This window comes from Euprymna scolopes, chromosome 15, assembly GCF_053919585.1.
Source record: "Euprymna scolopes isolate OS-2025 chromosome 15, ASM5391958v1, whole genome shotgun sequence".
Lineage (NCBI taxonomy): Eukaryota > Metazoa > Mollusca > Cephalopoda > Sepiida > Sepiolidae > Euprymna > Euprymna scolopes.
Genome location: NC_136496.1, coordinates 122505093 through 122524961, shown reverse-complemented (window position 1 = coordinate 122524961; position 19869 = coordinate 122505093).

Sequence of the window (19869 nt, the reverse complement as noted above, 5' to 3'; positions counted from 1 at the left end):
TATCTGGGCAGGAGCTGCCAAAAACAGCCTATCATGCCTTGACAGAGTACAAAATAGACTCCGTGGTTTAGTGGGGGATGCCCTTTTCTCTACCCTGCAACCCCTCTCCCACAGAAGAGACGTTGCGAGCCTATCCTTGTTTTATCGTTATTTTCATGGCAGGTGCTCGTCTGAACTCCAATCCCTGGTCCCCCCTCGCCAAACTTTCACGAAAAACACCCGTCTAGCTGAATCCACTGTGAAAAATTTCCCCCACTCTATATCTGTGCCTAAATCAAAACGCGGATTTCATGAGCAAAGCTTCTTTCTTAGAACTGCACGCCTGTGGAACTCTGTTCCGTCTGCCTGCTTCCGGGCCTTGATAAGTGGTGATCACTGTGTAAAAAAAAAAAAAAAAAAAAAAAAACTACACCAAATGCACAAAAGGCAATTACGTGGGGGAAACAGGCATGGTGTTCGCCTACGCCTTAATAACTACAAACATACCATTAGAGACAAATCTACACAGCATCCAGTAGCTTTCCACTATAATTTACCTAACCACACAATAGACAACATCAGATACATCTTCATAGCATCCAATTTTATTACACAACATCAGAGACGAAAATATGAAAAAAAAAAAATTCTAAAACTCAACAGGCACACTTCAGGCCTTAACAAACATTGGGATTACTCAATGACTACAATTTCTATAACAACAAAGATTTTCCATAAACATTTTTCTTAAGGATTGAAATGCACGGTGGGATGGGGGTAAACCTTTTCTTTTTTTCTTTCCTCTCTTGTTAACTTTTTCCGAAACACATTTTCCCTAAATTTTTCCTTCTTTATATTCCCGTACATATTGATCTATGTATGTGTATGTGTGCGTATTATGTACGCATATATGTATGTATTTATGCGAGTGTATGTGTATATGTACATGAATGTGTATGCACACGTCTGTATGTGTATATATAATATATGCGTATATATGTATATATATATATATATATATATATATATATATATATGTATATTCAGGCAAACATTATTAAAAACAACAGAGATACGTTGCTTAATGATTCTTTTTTCATTTTTTCGATCTTTTGTAAGACTTTTAACTTCAAGATGGAAGGTATTTACAAATGTTCCATGGTTCACACGAGCGCTTTCGATTCTGTCTTGAATCATCATCAGGTGGAGATAAAATATTAAAAATAGAAGTGAAATTATAGTCACGAATGATAAAAATAGTCAATGAAAAGTCGATTAAAATATACATTTACCTGATGATGATTCAAGAAAGAATCGAAAGCGCCCGTGTGAACCATGGAACATTTGTAAATACCTTCTATATTGAAGTTAAAAAAATCTTACGAAAGATCGATAAAATGAAAAAAAAAGAATCATTATGCAAGGTATCTCTGTTGTTTTTAATAATGTTTGCCTGAATGAAGGGATGTTGCCTAAATACACTAATATATGTATATGTATATATATGTATGCATATGTGGATATGTGTATATATGTGTGCGTGTATATGTGTGTGTGTTTTTTCAAAAAACAATTTCTCTATTAATATATATATATATATATATATATATATATATATATATCTGTATGTATGTATGTATGTATTTCTCGCACAATATACATCTTTTCCAGTCCTTCTCTCTCTCCCTCTCTCTCTCACTACATTCGCTTATGTAGACTTTTGTATATATGTATAGCTGCCTCTACGTGTAAGTATATGTGTAAACATTTATGTATGTGCATGTGCATTTGTATATATGTACATATGTATATATGCATGGGTTTATGTGTGTATATATGCATATGTATGTATATATTTGTACATGTGAGTATATGTTTGTATACGTATGTGTATGTACATATCAATATATAAATTAATAAAAATTTGATGAGAACCGGTGTGTCAACGCGATTATGCCGTACTTATGCCGCACTTATGCCGCGTATATATATATATATATATATATATATATATATATATATATATATATATATATATATATATATATATATATATATCGCGCGTGCGAGAGAGAGAGAGAGAGATAGAGTTGAAAAGAGAGAAATTCGTGTTACTGATTGATTTCACATATCCACATTGTGTTTACTTTAGCTAACTAAATAATCATATTTCAACGTTTAATGTTTGATGTCTCTTAAACAAAAGTACGGTTTACTTTTATTTAATATCTACTATATTTTTTGATTTGCATGAGTGTGTATCACGTATTTTATAAAATTGTCGGATTAAATATTACTATATTAACGTGCGTGTACAGAATAGTTTGATTTCCATGTATTTTGTTATCCGTTCCTATTTTGGGTGGTAGCTTGATTTGATTTTTACGCATTTATTTATATTTTGTCACGTATCTTACGGCAAAATTTAGCTCGTGTATACACTTATTTGCTATTTTACTTCTACAGCTTTGCCGGTTTCGAGGATCTTTCAAGTTAAGAATTTCAAACGTATCACAATCTGCAAGTATGATTTAAATAAATATTGGCTCCTTTGTCGGAATTAGCATACCGACGAGTAGGGCGGGAGGGGAAGAAAAGACGGTTTAAGTCTTGCAACGTCGACGTTGCTTACAAGCAGTCTTTCCTTGTAAAAGTAACAAATGGGTAACGATGGTCGAAGTGTAACTTGTCTAAAAGACAGCAACAACTACTCACCCCGCTGTAGAGCGGCCACCCCTTTTTATCTACTCCAACTCTCAGTCAACGAGATTCACGCGTGACTGGAATGTATATTTAACTTGTAAGGAATAGGCACTCAGGTTCTTTGATTAACGGACCACCGGCCGTGTTGGTCACAGCTATCAGCACTCCTTTCTTCCCCACCGACCTACCCTCAGCAAGTCAACCAATTCAAAATTCTCACACCTTTCTAGTTGATTATTGACGAGCGTCTGTTTTCTTTGAGCTTGGGTTAATTTTTTGTTTGTACACAAATAGAACCACGCAATACGCAGAGAACACATGACTAAAAAAAGTAGGTTTTTGCGATGTCAATATCTGTGTTCAAAGTTAAAATAAATCTAAAATGTAATTTAAAAAGTAGACTTGCGTTTTTTTTTTAATTTAAAGAAATTAATAATAAAAGAAAAATATTACATAAATATTTTAAACTTTTATTTTGATAACCGGCTAAAATAAACATAAAGGGTATTTCGTATGAATTCAAATGGAATTCGATATTTCCGTTCAGTCTCCAGAGACAATGGATATACTCTGTAAGAGTAATTGCTGGGTGAAATTGTGAGGCAAGGATTGCGCAATCCCTAACCACACTTCTCCTGAATCAGCATTGCTTAATTCCAGTTGCCAAGAGATGTCCAGCACGACTGAAAACAATGCATAGATAAGCGGAAAGCATATAAAGCACTTGGAATTTAAGAATGGTCACTCTTTTAGTACTAACTAGGCTCAACGTTGCTTAACTTTGGTGATCTAATAAGAAGTGGTGTGTTAATGTAGTTATGCCGTATATAAGAATTATTTTTGCTTAAAGGACATAATATATACTGTTTTTTTTTGCTAATAAAATCAATGCATAAATATATTGATCATAGTTAGATACTCTCTTCTATTATTACTAAGTTGTGCATTTTTCCACGAGATTTCACAAATATGTTACACTGTATTTGCTATAAAGTCATATAAATTATAAAGATGAAACTGACATACCCAGGTACTGTACAACCACATCCAAGCGACTTTAGTTTAATAATAGAATAGAGAGCGAGGGGATACACCTGGATATTGAGAGTAGTGAACAGTAAACTTCTATCATTATTTCGAGGTTTACAGAAAAGGTTGCGGTTACCGCTATTATATGATGTTTTAAAACGATTGAGCAATCAGTGATTTAGTGCAGTGCATAAAAGATTACCTTTATATATTTAACGAGAGGAATTAATAATGGTTCATCGAGTTAAAACAGGCAAATAACAACGGGAGATTAGATTAGATGAAAGGATCTAATTTGAAATGATTAAAACAGACACTCTTAATTAAAAAAAGAAGAAATAAATCAAGAACAAAGCAGAGATTTTTAAAACCTTCCCACATCATTTGCGCGCTTTAGAATGAACATACTATTTTAAATTCAGGTGCGACACACACACACACACACACACACACATACACACACACGCATATATATAAAGAGAGAGTAGGAAAAATAGATAGATAGCTAGACTAGTGATAAGATTAATAGAAAAAAATATTTTACGATGTCAATGCTTATCAAAGCTTGAAAACAGTTAAGAATAAAAGTTGGTAAATCATTATACTATAAAAGGGTTGGAAACGATGGTTAGATGGGACAGAGTTTAACTACTGTTGGGGACGCACCACTACTTCTTGAAATAATGAAGTATTCCATCGCGTCACTTCCGTTCACGGCGTCACTTCCGGGGAACGACAACCGTTTTTCAAGAGGAGTCAGAGTCAGACACGCGTATGGTCACCACTGCATCCAGCAGTGAGCAAAGACATTGCTCTATTACTTCTTTTATGTATTGTTAATACTGTGAGATTTCTCTCAAAAGGGTTTTGACCCTGGCAGAATGGAAGAAAACCAAACAGAAATTACAACAAACTCACCTTAAGTCTTCAATTTAAATTTTATTAAAGTAAAAAAAGGTCCATGTTGCAAAAGATCCGTCATATTCAGCTATCTGCCACCATGGGCTGGTAACATTCCCGAAGGGAATAATAGTTCGTCTTCGATAAAGGCTGGGTTGAAATTCCCGCTGACGAAGAAATGCGCAGGTTGGAGATGTAAAGGTATCTTCCTAGATGTGTGCTGCTAGTTGGGAATACACGAGGAGTCATGTAGAGTTAGTCCAATGGCGGACAAAGCAGGTCAAACCGTAGACCTTAATTTTGTCTTGACAGACATCAAATTGTAGCACAAGCGTGCAAATATAATTCACCTACTTAAGGGCATTGGTAATTGCAATGATAATGTTCTGCTCCACGTTTAGGCATTTAAAACGTCTCGAAGCAGTTAAGTATTTTCGCTGTCTCGATTCGAGTGAGGAATCCACGCGTATCCAACGCTGCGTCTTTTTGGATTCTGATCTGAAAAGGGAATATTGGGAATATTGGTGCTGAGAACATTCTCGGCAGTTAGTTATAACATGCAATTTGTTTGGTTAAAATAAATCCGTGGGCGGAGAAACCCTCCAATAAAAATCTTGCTTATTTCTGCAGAATTTCTTATAATAAATATTTATTTAATTGTTACTGTCTTCCTCGTTAATTATTCAACAACTAACAACACTGCCAATGAGGATTTCCAACTTACACGGGATACCAAAACAAAGCAACAAAAAATACACTTTGGCGACGAAAGAATTCGGTTTTACACAAAATAACTTGTTAGCGCCTACTTAAAACAGTTTATGCGAGGACTATTTTAAGAAGGAAAGGGAAATAATGCAAGTAAGCGCAGTTTTTAAATGCGAGAAAGTGAAGCAATTTGTCTCTTTACGAAAAACCCCCCTGGAGACCAAACGTTTTTGCAATGTTTTTTTTTTATTCCATGTAAGTTGTGCAAAACAAGTAAGTGTTGTCTTTGAAAAGATAAAAAAAAATGTTTTGCTATAAACTGTTGAAAGTTTGCACTTTTGCTTGGAATTTTTAATGAAAAAGAAATTATAAAAAGAACGTTACACTGTGCTTGTGAAGACAAGAAAAGAAGTAGCCTAAATTTTATATATATAACTGCCCAATTTTATGCAAATCAGACTTTCATCTTGAACAAAAGCAAACGAAACTGTTTAAAGGTGCACGTGTGTCGCAGTTGATTTGTTCATTGCAAACTGAAACTTTTCAATTGTTGAATATTATTTTTTTTATTTCTCATAAAGGTCGTGTAAAATAATAGTTTATTTCTATGAACTGGAAAACTGAATTATTCAAATTTTATTTTGTCTCGAATTTCGAATATTTTATTTTGCTTTACCTGACTGTGATTGAGAATGGACCTTTTTATTTTATTGAAGGTTATTAATTTTTCTTTGCAATGCCATTTTTGTTGCAGTAAGTTTTAGGAAAAAATTCTTCCCCCTCCCTTCTTTTACACACACAAGAAAAAATAAAATACATTTTTTTTTGTCTCTTCGAGATTTTTCTTTGCCCAATTTCAGAAAAAAAGTATTGTATATCCTGGGAAAGAATATCCAATATGGAAGATCTGAAGGCTATAATTACGCAATTACTAAGGGCTCGTGTGGATCACCAACAACAGTTAGAAGAAAGTTATAAAGATCAAATCCAGCAACAGACACAGCGACAACATATGTTGGAGCGGAAATTGTTACTTCAACAGAAGGAACAGGACGAGAAATTACTACTTCAACAGGAGAGACGAGGAATTATTTTGAAAAGGGCCGCATTTTCCTAAAACACCGTATGGAATTCCATCGATACATTTAACTACCTAGCCGAGCAGGATATGACGTTTGATGCTTTTTATAGAAGATACGAGGACTTATTCACTGTTGACTGTTAAGAGTAAGGTAATGCCTAAAAAGTCCGTCTACTTCCACGGACGCTATTAACCACAGGACACAGTAAGTTCGGCAACTATATTTTATTCAGGAAGGCGAGCTGGCTGGAATTCTCCGAAGCGGTCAATCTCTTTCATGAACTGTTCATCCCGAACGAGACATTTTTGTCACAAGAGATGGAAGTGTTTCAACCTGGCAAAACGCGACAACAAAAACTACCTCACCTTCGTGTCTATTGTCAACAAACACTGTGACGATTTTCGGCTAGCTGAATTATCAGCAGACAATTTCAAATGTTTGGTTTTTGCACAGGGTCTTAGACAAAAAACGCAGAGATAAGACGACGAGCCCTATTTAGACAAGGGTTTCCTTTCCAGAAGTTGGCCTAGAATTGTCAAAGTGTAGTTAGTGTGAAAAAACATCGAGGAATCTGGCGTGTCATACGTGCGAGGAACTAGTTTCTGGGGAACGAGAACCGTTTTACGAGATGACTCAGAGACAGGCACGCAGAGAATATGATCGTAACTACTAGTTAATAATACACATTAATTTAATTGTTACTTTGTCTTCCGCGTTACTTAGTTAACAACTAACATAACAACTACGAAAGAATACAGTTCAACACGCATTTGCTTGCATTAAACTTGAAAACGTTATTTTAATCAGTTAGAAAATAGCCCCATATCATGTTGTTTCACGGATTCCAGGAATGAAAATTTATTCGTGGAATTCTGATTGGCTGTAGATACTAGCTATCGTAAAAAAAGCATGGATGGCATGGGCATGTGAAAAGAGCCAGTGATCTCGTAAAAATAATTCTCCAGAGGACAGTGCATAATAGTAAGGGAAGAGTATGGAAAGAAAGAGATGGACGATAACAATGTGGAGTGGATAGAAGAGAGCTCTGCCACAACCGACAGAAATGGAGGCAACTGGTGCAACTTTCAACAATTCAGCACCCCCACAACAGCAGAGAGTTAAGGGATTTGTAGATCGTGAATCCTGAGAGAAAAGATAATTATTTGCTGCGGTTAAAGAGATAAGATCTTTAAAGATCAACATCGTACAACTTTATTCGGATTGTGAAAACCCCGGAAGTTATTTTATAACATGTAGACTAATATCTGCATATACACATGAAAATCATGTATTACTAAGAGCACTTTAGTAACATATGCACACTGTTCACAGAAATAATAAAAAATATATTTAATGTTATAGCCCTATTAAAGGGGTACGAAGAAAAACAGAACGCCAAAATGAATAACAACATGTACTGCAAAGCCGACGAACGACATAGGTTGGTCCACCGGATATCGACTGATGCCTAAGTCTTCCAGTATTTATTGAGATTGGAATCGTCTATTAGTAGGTAGTTCCGCCATAACACCTTCTCCTAAGCTGATAACTCAATGTATCAGTATTTTTTTCTATTTATGGACCATAAACGATCCGGTAATTACCCTTTTCCTGCCCGAACGTCGTGATTCTGGTGTAACGTTGTGATTCTGGTGTAACGTTGTGATTCTGGTGTAATTTGGGGAAGCTCAATATCAAACGTATCGTAAGCGGTTTCAATAGCCTCTACTTCTTCCTGGGTCAACTATTATTTGCCCCCGGTCATAGGTTTGTGTATCTGGTTCACATGCGTTTTGTATGTGAATTTAGGTCATATTTCTGATCCTTTGTATTGTTTTTTCCAGTTCCCAAAACAAAACGTCATTATTAAAATGCTTGAAGTACACTTTCTATCCAAGATTGTATTTTCTGGTGGTACAGTAGAGTTCTCCTATGTATGGTTTGCCTCAGCAGCAACTTCTCCAACACTGATTTTACAGCTAAACATAACCCCCGTTGGTTATTTGCCTGCTAGGGTGTTAGGGTTTGCCGTAATCTAGCATACTTGAAATAAATGCTGCAGGACCTTTTCCGTGGAGGATCCATAAGCCTTCATTAACGACCTTTTTAGGGTGTTCACAAAGCTCTCTGCTTGGCCGTTACTTCTCGGATGATATTGTGGGCTTGTAAAATGTTTTACCTGATATGACTTGCAAAATTCTTGGAACTCCGAAGAAGTGAATTGGGTAGCATTATCACTAATCAGGCAATCAGCAACACAAAAACGAGCGAAAATTTTATGTAAGAAATAAATGGTTACCGCTGTGGTGGGTTTCTTATATCTTAGCACCTCTGGAGATTAAAAAAACTGTCTACTACTATGAAGTAATTGAATTCATCCGGTTGTCCTGCAAAGTCTATAATAAAACGCCTGTTGGCAGCGAGAAAGGCGACAGACGCGTGCTAGAAGTTGAGAGAGAAAATTCTGAAGAGGAGGAATTATACTGACGAATTCTATCCGTGAACATTTTCCCTCCCAAAATACCAGCCCATTTTACTCCAAGCTATTTCGGCATAATTGGGGACTAGTTCGACCTTAAATTAATACCAGAATGCGACAGCTCAACCCCGATACTTGATTGGGTAAAAAAGGTGGAACTGCATTGCCTGTTGTCTAGCGTGAAGAGCATTGAACATGTGATTCCTCTACGACTGTCCGGCAAGGCTTTCGTGGTGTATCAACAACTAAAAGGACAAACAGGATTATGAGAGGATCAAGGCAACATTATACATAGCGTTTGCTATCGACCCCGCCACTGCTTGGGAGCAATTTAAGGCAAGAACCTTACTCCCAAGCGTGTATCTGGCCGAGCTGATGAAGTTTACAGTGTTGTTCGATTGGCTGTCTGAGCGAGCCTTGGCTTGCAAATTTCTGCTAGGGCTTCCAACCGGAGCGAAGCAACTCCTAGCATAGATTCGTTGCCCCTTAATGACCTGGTAGACCAGGCCAGAACCGTGATGAAGAATACCTATGAGATAAGAGAACTGGTAGTCGCTGCTGCACAGTCCACACTGAGTGATGATAGACCGTCTCAGGGGCCTGATCTGCGTGGTGAAGTCGTGTGTTATAGAGGCAATGGCCAGGGCCACATTGCGAGGAACTGCCGGCGACGACTGACACCTATTCACTGCTACCGGTGTAATGTGTCCCGGATTGTGCCGGAAACTGGACATTCGGCTAACGTCGAGGTGTTAGTAGCGATTGAAAAACTGCTAAGCTTTGGCCTGCTTCTAGGCTATGATGCCATCAGAACCATAGCTAACGCAGACGTGGGCGGTACAGTTTCAGGAGAAGGCTCCTGTGTATGCTGCGCTGAAAATTGACCAGACTTTGTTGTCGAATTTGAATAGCAGAAGAAGGATTTTACCGCCTGATGGAAGTGGTCGGAAAACCAGGAACCAGCCAAACTGTGGAATGAGGTAGTCGAGTACCATGTGCCCGGCCAATTGCGGTCTGCATACGAATAGGAACTCTGCGAATAGATCAAGGATCGCTGGTTAATCCACTACCCCTATCAGAAATTTGGACCTCACAAAAGTCTGATCCCGCAGTCCTGCGGGAATGTATTTCACAGTGCCAATAATTTCTTGAAAGTTAACCGTAACGCACTGACAGAATGGTATTTACGAGATAATAAGGATAATGCTATTTCTCATATATCTGTAGCTGACGAAACTTTATTGTGACATAATAGTGCAAGCGCTATTTAAAACTTACGCACCATGCAACGACGACCAGAGCAATAACGGAGGCTAAACAGTTCAGAACACCGACTAAATAACTAGCTAGGTCAAGTTTTAATCTCGTTCGTGTAATTAAAAGAAAAAGAATCTTGTCAGAGTTCGTGCGATATTCTGAATTCCGACTTATTCGGTTCCAAGAACTCGACTTCCTTGCCCTGTCGACTTCAGGTTTTTAAAAACGTCTTTTGGAGCAGAACATATTTATATGCTAATCAATACATATAAAAATATATTTCGTTCTACAGAAAACGTTTCCTTAGGGATGTTGGCTACCTTTACATGCTCCTCATCAGTATACGCCCGATGTTTTTTTAGCAAGAATTCTAACTAGAAAGATATCGGAGAAATTAATGTAAACAATAATCATCTGATTTATACACAATGAAAGATGTTTAACAAAGGCGATAATGCTATTTCAAATTTAAGCGTAGAATACTGGCTTATAAGAATTTTTCAGTACGTTAAAAACGGGCAAAAGTTATAACACGTTGACTTAAAATAATTGTAAGAGAAATGTGTAAGGAAAAATTCAAGATGGCGCCCGACTCTCTCTTTAACACGGTAAGTTCAGGAAAAGATATTATAAATGTTGCAGCAATTCAATAACCGTTATACACCGGTTCTGCACGGAATCCAACAACGGTAAAATATCCTCACACGGCACAAGAAGCAACAGCCACACGATTCCCCGGCCAACTCTATCGTCGCTCTCCCCACGTCTTTTTCATCACCCGCTTTTATCGTCGTTCTAGGCCGGCTAAATTTGCATATTCCGAGAATTCGTGTGACTTTGCGAGACATCATACTTTACAAAAGACGTCGGCCGCCATCTTGGTCTTTCTTTTCAATTTTTGGTCGGTAACGCTGAGCTGGTCTCGAGGTAAGTCTTTTCCCCTCATCCGTCTCTCCCACGTACCCACACAACACGCAAACACGCGGGCGCTTATCTCCTGGATGCACGTTACACTCACCCCTGATCTGATGATCACATAGAGAGCACTGGGGGGGCCTTTTAGTGCGTGTGCTTCTGCGAAGAGGTACATTCACTGTTTCAGATTCGGGCTCTGGATCTTGTTCCGCCTCATCAGATGAAGTATCGCTATCAGTCTCTGGAGGGGGCTCACTGAATCCGTGCATCGGCAGCTCATCGCTAGACGCTTCACTGCTTTCTTCTGTAGTTGTGTGACGCACCTCGGTAGCTGGGCGAAGATCTTGCACATGTCGTGGGGTTCCATCGATCAAAACAGACTGCTGCTAATCACTCCAGATATTTGTCCTCGCTTAAACTTGTCGGTGCACCGATTTCCTGGGGGCCGCACCCACACTGGATCTTCCACTTCATATCTGTTATATGTTCCCTTGTCGGCTGGTTGCTAGTGTTGATTCCCTTCACCCCGACTCGGTACGTGTAAATAGCATTCGCAGGTGCGGTTGAAGGGGACGTCCCGTCTTTTGGCGTAATGTTGTACCAATATGTGGCTTCATCAATAGTACATCGCTTCCTGGCAGCGATTCTCTTGTTGCTGCGATGGCTTCTTTCAGCAATGCCATTTCCTGACGGCACATGCGCACATCACAACCGTAGTCGGACGCCCCACTCATCTAACAACTGCCGAAATAGCTTGTAAGAGAAATGTGTAAGGAAAAATTCAAGATGGCGCCCGACTCTCTCTTTAACACGGTAAGTTCAGGAAAAGATATTATAAATGTTGCAGCAATTCAATAACCGTTATACACCGGTTCTGCACGGAATCCAACAACGGTAAAATATCCTCACACGGCACAAGAAGCAACAGCCACACGATTCCCCGGCCAACTCTATCGTCGCTCTCCCCACGTCTTTTTCATCACCCGCTTTTATCGTCGTTCTAGGCCGGCTAAATTTGCATATTCCGAGAATTCGTGTGACTTTGCGAGACATCATACTTTACAAAAGACGTCGGCCGCCATCTTGGTCTTTCTTTTCAATTTTTGGTCGGTAACGCTGAGCTGGTCTCGAGGTAAGTCTTTTCCCCTCATCCGTCTCTCCCACGTACCCACACAACACGCAAACACGCGGGCGCTTATCTCCTGGATGCACGTTACAATAAGTGCTTTATATCAAATTGATGGTTGAATATATTTAAATTTGTGCTCGTTTTGGCATTATGTACTAATTACTATCCATTGAAGTCGTACAGCGAACGAATTCAGTAATACTTAGTTTGTTGCAAAGTTGTAAAAAAAAAAATTGAGCCAAATCGATCCAGTAGTTTACGAGAAAAATCTAAACGGATAGACAGATGGACTTCGAGAAATATAATATAGACAGAATTATATATATATATATATATATATATATATATATATATATATATATATATATATATTTAAATAAGGGGGTAGTCACCAACAATGTGTATTTTTTTAACATTATTTTATTATTCCGCGTTTTGGTTTTTCACAAAATACTTAAAATGATTAGAATATAATGAAGACGTGTTAAAAATGAAAAGAACGTTTTCGTAGTTAATTTGAAATGGTCCGAGAGGTGGAAACATGTGTACACGATTCTACTTTTCATTCGTATGCCCAATTTTTATTACTGGGTCATTGGGCTGAACTGTTGTCTTATGTGTGTGTGTGTGTGTGTGTCTCTCTCTCTTTCTCTCTCTCTCTGCTTGTGTTTCTGTCTATCTTTCTTTGTTTTTTCTCATTTGTTTCCTTTTTACTCTTACTTGAGTGGGGGTGAAGGGGCCATTGGTACTTGGTCAACTGGGTGCATAGGGTGGGATGTGTGTGTGTGTGCACGTGCGTACGTACGTGTGTGTGTGTTTTTTTTCTTTTATTGGTTTGAAGAATGTATGTTCTGTTTTATAGTATTATAAAGTTATTTGCTTCCCTAGGAAGGTAACTGTGATTCAAGGTCGTTACTCATGTGTGTGTTGTAGGAGAGGGGGAAGTTCCTCTGAAGTAAGGGTAGGGGTGTTTTCATTCAATTTTGATATTTATTTTTTGGATTCTTAGATTTTAGTATTGTGGTTTTTCGTTTCAGTCTTAGACTGTTCGGGTAGTCTTAATATTATGTTTGTTTAGGTAAAGAGGTGTATTAATAAATATACGTAGGGGATTTTTTTAAAGTTTCTATTTATTTGTCTCCCCATGTGGGTATGGCCAGACCCAGGATCGATTCTTAGTGTGAGTGAGATCTCGTTCCCCAGAAGAGAGGGGCCACTTGGAAGGGTATAGGTATGGGAGGAGGAATGATAGAAGAGATGATAGTTATCTCAGTCATAAATGATTTCTCCTCCACTGATTGAGGTGGGAGCGAGGTGTTGAAACAGGTATTACACTATGGTTCTAGGTGTTTCCTAGTGTTGTTGGTCTCGAGTTTAAGTAGGGTTGGTATTGTTCAATGTGTTGTATTAAAGATAGGGGTGTTATGTCTGTGTGTGGCTGTATGCGTGCGTGTGTGTGTGTCGGTGCTGATTTATGTGTGGGTGTATATATGTATATGTACGTGCATGCGAGTGTGCCTTGCATTTTATGTTTTTGTGTGCTGATATTAAGCTCTGTTTGGTTCGGATCTTGTTATGAGATTTTTTTTCCTGTGTAAGTAAATAGAAATAATTGTCTATTAGGAAGATTGGCATTATCTTGAAGCTATTTTCACTGCATGTGTGTACGTGTTTTGAAACATAGAGGTGTCTGTTATCTGCAAGTTTGATGTTGCTCTTATGTAAAGCCACTCTATTGCTGAAAATTTTGGTGGCGCCTATGTAGGATTTGTTGCATGCTGTGCATCTTAGTGCATAAACTACATTCTTGGAGGTGCAATTAAGATCCCTTTTTATTTGGAATGTTTGTGTGTTTCTTCTATTATTATGTCACATACTCCACATCGTAGTTTGTTGCATTTTGTAACCCCTTTTGTAGTGTGTGAAACGAGTTTTGAGGAAGTTAGGATGTGTTTTAGGTTTTTGGGTTGGCGTTTGCTTTTTATTATTTTTGTTGTTTTAAGTATATTGTTTAGTTTGTCGTTTCGATTGGGGAGGATAAGGTTTTTTGTTATCTGTGTAAATAGTTCTGGGTTGTTTGCCATTTTAGTAACCATTGCTGTGCCTAGTATTTGGATGTAGTTTTTATTATTGAATTGGAAGGAGTTGTTATTGAGGAGTATGTCAATGCTGACAATCACGAATTGTTTATTGAATCTGAGGTGTAAAGTCTGTGTGTGTTTGTCAATCCAATATGAGATAGCTTCTTTTCCTAGGTTGTGTGGGATATTGCTATATAGGTTGCTAACATCCAATGTTGCTAGTATTGTACCATCATCTACTGTTTGTGGTAGGGAGCTAAGGAAGTGTGTGTGTCATCTCTTACATAACTTCTGACTAGATTGGTGAAGGGTTGTAATAATATATGTATTAGGTTGCTAAGTCTGCTTGTTGGGCATGCTAGTCCTGCTACTATGGGTCTGAATGTGAGATCATTGGGGTTTATGGTGCTTATGTACTCCGACTTTTGTATGTTGATGGCATGTCTTACCTGGTTAGATTTGTGTATTTTGGGTAGCCCATAGAAGATGTTTGTTTTTGTTGTGAAGTTTGTAAGGAAGTCTTTTTCTTTTTTGGTTAGTGTACTATTGTATATCGTGCAGAGTTTTGTGATTTTAGATATGGTTGTGTCATCTATGCTAGAGCTAATTGGTTCGTAATAATTTTTGTTCCCTAGTGATTCTAAAAATTTTTTTTATAGTAGTTCTTATTCACGATAATCTTTGTCTGCTTCCTTTATGACTAAGTTGTTATTATGTCGGATTTTTTAAGTGCTTGATTTTGTTTTCGTGTTAGATTACTGGTGGGGTTTCTTTTTGTAGGGTGTTGAGGTTCCAGAGCCTTTCAAAGAAAGTGTATGTTGATTTGGTTTTCACTAGAGAATCGTCTGTTGTGTTATCTCTGTCATTGAGTATATCTATTAGTTTAAATCTGCGTTCAAATTCTTTAAGGTCTTTCTTTAACTATGCTATCTTACTTTTGGGGGTTGGACAGAACTTGAGGCCTAGTTTTAGTACTTCAATTTCGTCCTTTGTAAGTGTCTCTGTCGATAGGTTAATGACTTTGGATTTTTTGTTGCCTAGTCTGGTGTTGTCATTTTGTGAGGGATTCCTAAAAAATGATTGCGTGGGTCGCTATATATATATATATATATATATATATATATATATATATATATATATATATATATATAAAGGCGCGGACGCATCTATAATAAAATACGCCCGCTTAATATGCGTGTGTAATGCCTAGTAGTGAGTTTTAAAGGATCTTGAATGTACCAAAACACCAGGGAGAGGAATAGCAATGGACCCACACGAGTATATAAGTGAAATCGCACGAACAATCTATTAAAATGCATAAAATCACAAAAAAGTAATCAGTAAAATTAGAAAGCGTAAAAGTGATTTCTTAGAAAATTAAAAAATCCTGCAGTATAATCCAACGCCTTTGATTAAAAGATTCCATTAACACCTACGCGTAAAGTGACATCTATGTATAATAAATTTGCATATGTATACATTGCGTTAAACCAAGTATAAATAGACTCAACATTTTGTGGACAGTTACATGGAAACACCAAAGAGAGTAATAACTGAGCTCCTATTGGAGACAATTTGTAGATTTTGAAACTTCTATTATTTTCAGGTTCGTCTCAATGAGAAGTGATTGGTTGCATTGATGTGTTGAACAGAAATGAATCATTTACAGACGATTTATTCAGAAAATATTAGAGTATAAAACAAACTAATTTTGCAACCCAACATGTAACAATACATACAATTAGACCATAATACGAGGGACGTTTTATTTCAAAATAATATATGTGAAGGTTAATATGCAACTGGAATATACAACAGACACACTTCTGTTGTTTTTTTTAGCAATAATGTTGATTTATTTATGAAAACTCCGTATAAATGCACTTCACTTATCGTTAAAAAAATAAGTGTCAATCGACACACAGTTTCAATTACATTTGAACAATGGAAGTCCAGATTTTTTTTTCAATAAATTAATGATGCTATAGAAAATGCACGGTTTCTGCTATCGAATGTTCTTATTAGATAAAGATGGCTTATTTGCACACCTTTTAGAGGTAAATCCCATTTCTTTCATTCGTCTAGATATTGTATCTCTAGAAAGAGAATGTTCAGCCTCTGTTTTGAATTCTTGACTATGGTCAACATAAGTTTTCTATCAATCCTTTAAAACGGTTAATTTAAGCCTGTGGTCATCCTTCAAAGTGGATGCTCTAGGGCGACCAGATCCAGATTTCCCTTTTACCAAGCGTTCGACTTCAAACCTTTGACCAATTCGCTTCACTGCAGAAAAAAATGTTTTCACATGTTCTTTTCTTAAAAAAAATAGCTTGTAAGTCATTTTGAAGTACCTTAATCCTGCAATTTGTTTTTTTTTATATATCCTCGCCAAGATGTGGTCTTACCATTTTTAGGATTCATTTTTTCACTTATTATCATATGCCATAATAATAATAATGATCTGCAAAATAGAAAGTTTCAGTTAAAATTAACAAAAAATCATAGAAAAATATTGGAAACTCGATTTCTTCTTTTTTTTCACTCTTGACCCATTTTTTTTGCTCGTGAGTGTATATATATATATATATATATATACATACATATATATACATATATATATACATACATATATATGTATACATATATATATATGTATATATATATATATATATATATATATATATATATTCAAACATATCTGATTGAACACGACAGGGTTATTCTTTTTTCCGATCCTTATGGATAATTTTTACAATTGCCGAGCGGTCTTTTTAATTTCAGTAGGCAAATTATAAAGAGTGGCGCCTAAAAGTTTTTGTTCGGCCATATTTTTTTCAAGCGCTTTCTATCGGTGCATCCGATTATCACCAGGAATGATTGCTGTTGTTTTCTTTTTCTTTTTCTTTGAGGCTTGATGAATTTATAATTTTTTTAATTGGCTATAGAAGGAGGTGCAGGAGGTTTGGCGGCGAATTGCTTTTATTTCCTTTTTCTTTTTTAATTTAATTTTTTCATTTTATAGTTTATTTATTAAGCTTCTTGTAAATTATTAAAAACTGTTAGTATATTTGTCCTAGTGTTTAATGAGATTCGGTTTAAAAAGAGATGTAGTTTTTTTATAAGCATGGCTTCTAATAATTTAAGTTGTCGTGTGCAGTTGTTAAGGTATCGAATTGTTGTATTGTTAGTAAAGATATTCTAATGTCGTACGACTATAGGTTTTTATCATCGGATGTTAGATGTTGTTTTATGGCACTAGGCACTATTGTCAGCTAAATAATAGGTTAGTCGTCGGGAAAGAGTTGTTGTTGTGTGGCCTATGTATGCGTTGTATCTGTTTTTAGAGTGGGTTCGGAGACATTCATCGAAGAGGCAAATAAATTCATAGACTACATTAGTTTGGTTTAGTATAGTGTTAGTATTGTTATTGTTTTTAATTATTAAATTGAAAGTTTTAAATGTAGTATAATATATTATTAGTTTGATCTTTTTGTTTTGGTCGGTGGATCTGGTGGACATTTTAATTAGGTTTTTTATTATTATTTCCTCTGTTTTGTAGTTAGTGTGTAATTGGTTTTTATAGTATACTTTGATGGTGTCATTTTTGTTAGGGTTAGGGTTTATGTTTGTATTGTGGAGTTTAAATAGAGTTTTATGTGCTTATCAACGACTTTATTAGAAAATTATTGTTTGTTCGGATTTGTTTTATGTTTGTTAGATCTTTGTAAAATATTTGTCGAATTGATGCTATATTGTATGTACGGTGAATCAAATTTTTAATAAGGGCAGTTAAAAATTTTTCTGGGCATTTAAGAGTATTACGTTATTTTTGGTAAGTTTTGTATGTTGAAGTTGTGTACTTAGTGGGGTTGTTTGAATCTACTAATACTTCGTTATTTATGTTTGGTTCATGGGTTTATTTGAGGACGGAGTGTGTTTTTAGTTTTAGTTTGAGTTTTTCAATGTCTTGTATTGACTCGGCTGCAACAAATATATCGGGGAGAGATAGTGGGTTTATTTTTTTAATCTGATATCAGAAAAAGAATAACTCTGCGTGTTTAATCAGATGTGTTTGAATAATGACTTGCTGCCAAAATATACACACACGCACACGCACACACACACACACACACATATATATATTATTTTCACAATTAGGACACCTTGCAGTTCATAACAAACCATAAAATTCGCAAACCGATTATCCTAGACTCGAGATTCGTCCTCCCTTTCTGCTCAACAGTAGAACATATATGAATTACTTGTATGTAAGACGAATATTCTGTCACCTGCGTAATCATGACGCAACGTCCATTAACTAACACAGTGTAAGCATACCTTGGTGATGGCCAACTATGCGATTTACTGGTTTGTATGAGCTGCGGCGTCTTCTGATTATTAAAATAATTGTCTACCATCTCTCTCTCTCACACACACACACACACACACACACACACACACACACACACACACACACACACACATATATATATATATATATATATATATATATATTCATGTTTGAGGTGTTCAAACGTCGGGACTAATTGAAGACAACGAGGTTGTTAAATAGTGCTCAATAAAAAGATCAAATTTAATTTTTTTATTCTTAAAGGGTAAACAGTTACATATGGTCGCTACAAATAGCCATCTATTTCAGTCAAAGATACTTCCTCAGGCGATCTAGAACCTCTCGACGACAAAAAGATTTTTCTTTTTGGCGTCAAGAGGTTCTAGGTCGCCTGAGGAAGTCTCTTTGACTGAAACAGATCGCTATTTGTAGCGACCATATGTAACTGTTTACCCTTAAATAATATATATATATATATATATATATATATATATATATATATATATATATATATTTCAAGCCACGTGCGGTTTATCAAAAAATCACACTTCGTTACAATTTCTCTGTGATCCGATATCATATCTGGCGTCGAATCGATAATTCATATTGATTTGATCTTATTATCTACAACACAGTTGAAAAATATATTAAGTAATATATATCTATAAAATAATTGTGTTCTCTGTCGTATTTTCCTTACCAAACAAAACTAAATATATGTGTGCGCGTGTATGTGTATGCATATTCCTTACAAACTTAAATATCTGAAAGGCTACTGTCGGTATAGTTGACTCGCATATTTTATTTTGATTTTGTAATAACTTTTATAATTTTATCCATTAAGTTCATATTTCTTTTGGATTTTTTTTACTTGTATTAAGCATAAACAATACATATTGCCACTCAGAATTTCCGTTACATAATGCCAACCAAACCAGCTGAAACGTTCTACAAGCGTCTCTGGCTATTCAAAGTAAATTGAGTTTCTATAGTATTAAAGATAATTCTGTTTTAAAAACGCAACAATTTTTGTCATGAATGTAATTTTTCAGCTAATGTTCGATTCGATAAAAAGTATAAATAATTATCATTTTATTATCTAGAAATTAAATGGATAATTCATTTGCAGAGATTCAGTTTTCTTGAAGCACTAGCATGGATGGCCGGCGTTGGCCGGGTGTTTGGGGGTGTATGTTAAGCAAAAAAAAAAGTGGTAGTAGGAAGGCAGGCTCGAACCTGTGCCGCGAAGGAGGAAA